Genomic DNA, 2,872 nt, shown 5'->3' on the forward strand with positions numbered 1-2,872 from the left:
TCACTCGATAAAACATTTCACAGCATCTGAACATATTTTATTTGTTGTTAATATATTTATTATCCATTATGAAATATTTATTTCATCGTCTAGAACAGTCATTGGAAAACCTACCTTACATTTGATATATATCAAGTAAATTATAATCGAATAATTATTCGATTATAATTTACGTGATATATATCAAATGTAAGGTAGGTAAAGTAATAAAAGTAATAAATGCAAATTAACTTAACTATTTATAACATCATCACTCGATAAAACATTTCACAGCATCTGAACATATTTTATTTGTTGTTAATATATTTATTATCCATTATGAAATATTTATTTCATCGTCTAGAACAGTGACTGGGAAACTTTTTCAATCATAACCCCAAAATATTTTTGTCCAAGTTTGTATTGTCATCTGAAACCTCGTATTCCTTGTTAATAAATTTATAATATATCATTATATATTATCAATATGAATAATTTATGAAAGCGTTAAAATGAGATTGTAAAATGCACTCGACTCTACTTTTACCTTAAAAAATAATGACTTCATATCATAGTCTAAAATCTTGCTATGCAAATGTACAGATTTATTGACATTCCACATTGCATTTATTATAATCAAACATTATGACTATTCTGTCAAAATTTATATCTTTCCTTTCTATAACTTATTTAGTTACAAACTTTTGATGAAAAACTTTTCGATAACATTTTACTACTAAGCAAACCAGTTTCTCTATTTTCTGCGCTTACAACAATATTACCTGAAAATAAATAAGAATATGTTTTAAATGCAGAGACATATAATTATATTATAACAAGTATTGTCTTACCTTTTATAAATATGAAAGTGCAGTATGTCTTCACTCAAAAAGATTAGGTTATGTTATATTTTATTATGTTATATTTTATTATATTTCACGTAATATGTACAACTGATTTCTCAATGTGTTTAAACTCCTGATCAATATAAAAATCCTTAGTGAGAAAAATAAAATTATCTTGCATTTCTTACCATTTTTATTGAAAACTTGCAAATTTTGACATTTCGAATAGCTAGTTTCCGATTATTTATTAGAGATACTAATAATAACGTAATTAGCAGTAATTATTCTAAAAATAAATAGCTATTAGTTACAATGCATAAACGCATAATTAAGTATTATACTCACCAATAGTAAAAAGAATTCGTCTATTAAAACTAAGGTTATGTTAGATATACATAACTTATTACTTAATCTATCCATCCCAAATCAAATCAGATGACGTAAAATTAAGTTGAACTTTCAAACCTTTGTATTTTAATCCAAAGTAACAACAAAGAAATGAAATATTGTATATTTTTCAGAGACAATGCTTACTTAACCAAACTTGTTTGTGGTATATATTTCGCACCAATGCACATTACACACATTAGAAAACAATGTACACTATAACACTATTACACATTACACATAACTGAAAATATTATTCGATTATTTCCAGCAAAACTAGTATCTTAAAACATACTATAATTAACAATTTTGCATTAAAGGCTAAGGACGCCGTGTGACGCGCGTCGCTTCTTGTAGGCATACGTCATGCATAGAAGGCATAGAAAGATCTAGAACCTTATACCTGCGGTTCAGGATAGTGAGTTACTACAACAAGATTGTATATCTTGGTGGTGTAATGGCTAGCGTCGCAGCCTTTTGATTTTGATTTTGGGGTTCAAATCCCAGTCCATTTATTATTATTTTTTATTTTATAATTGTATGAGTAAATAAAATTAAAGTTTTCAATTAGTTTTATATATATCGGACAGTATTTAAAATAAATTACCCTGTAACATTTATAACTTTTTTATAATGAAAGGAAAACTGAATTTTTATACTATTCTCAACATTTGAGGTTTTCATAAAGAAACCGTATAAAGTATTATACATCATTAGAATCGTCTCAAAATTCTTAGTTTTTCTTCCACATATCACAACTTAGTATTTCAAACGGTTTGGCCTATGGGCGAGTTGCAGTGCTAAAATTCAAGAAAAATTGAAAAATCTGAAAATAATTATACGAACACACATATTGAATTATATATCATTTTATTCGTAATTTTATTCCGCATCTTTCGTCCGAATAAACTTTTTACGTATCTTTCACCTTTTAATTTGTAAGGGTGAATAATTACATGGTTAAATATTTACAGCCATATATATCTGGCGTATGTTGTTTTCGTCCTGTTGAGTCGATAGCTAAGCGCTAGCGTTGCCGACTCTTAACGTCGTAGTCTCGGGTTCGATCCCAGATAAGATTTTTGTTTTTCATTTTAAATATAATAACAATAATTATGATTGAGGAATTTGAGGAAACAATATTTATTATTAATTAACATGCAAACAATATTTAATAGTCAATTATAAAAAATGTTGCATCAATATTCATTTTTTATTTTGAGGACAATATTTATTAGCTTATGATAAAAAATATTGCATAAATATTTATTTTTCAATTTGATGACAATATTTTGTACCCGATGATAAAAAATGTTGCATCAATAATTTCATTTCAATTTGTGGACAATATTTATCAGTCGATGATAAAAAATGTTGCATCAATATTTTTATTTCAATTTGTGAACTATATTTATCAGCCGATGATAAAAAATATTGCATCAATATTTATATTTCACTTTGGGAACAATATTTTGTAGCCGATGATAAAAAAATATTGCATCAATATTTATATTTTAGTTTGAGGACAATATTTATCAGCCCATAATAAAAAAATATTGCATCAATATTTCTATTTTATTTTGAGGACAATATTTATCAGCCGATAATAAAAATATTGCATCAATATTTCTATTTTAGTTTGAGGACAATATTTATCAGTC

At 26.0% G+C, this 2,872-nt stretch overlaps 1 long non-coding RNA gene across 1 annotated transcript; it reads right to left on the reverse strand.

Annotated features, from left to right (window-relative positions):
• Positions 1 to 723: 723 nt before the first annotated feature.
• LOC113382157 lies at positions 724 to 1,032 on the reverse strand. Its single transcript, XR_003367637.1, has 3 exons — positions 1,013 to 1,032; positions 831 to 957; positions 724 to 761 (listed from the first exon to the last, which is right to left on the reverse strand). It is a non-coding gene; the product is annotated as an uncharacterized LOC113382157 (long non-coding RNA).
• Positions 1,033 to 2,872: the final 1,840 nt, after the last annotated feature.

Source organism: Ctenocephalides felis, unplaced genomic scaffold, assembly GCF_003426905.1.
Source record: "Ctenocephalides felis isolate EL2017-DRISC unplaced genomic scaffold, ASM342690v1 CF-g0.4_SCAFFOLD_03334, whole genome shotgun sequence".
In the NCBI taxonomy this organism is placed as follows: Eukaryota; Metazoa; Arthropoda; class Insecta; order Siphonaptera; family Pulicidae; genus Ctenocephalides; species Ctenocephalides felis.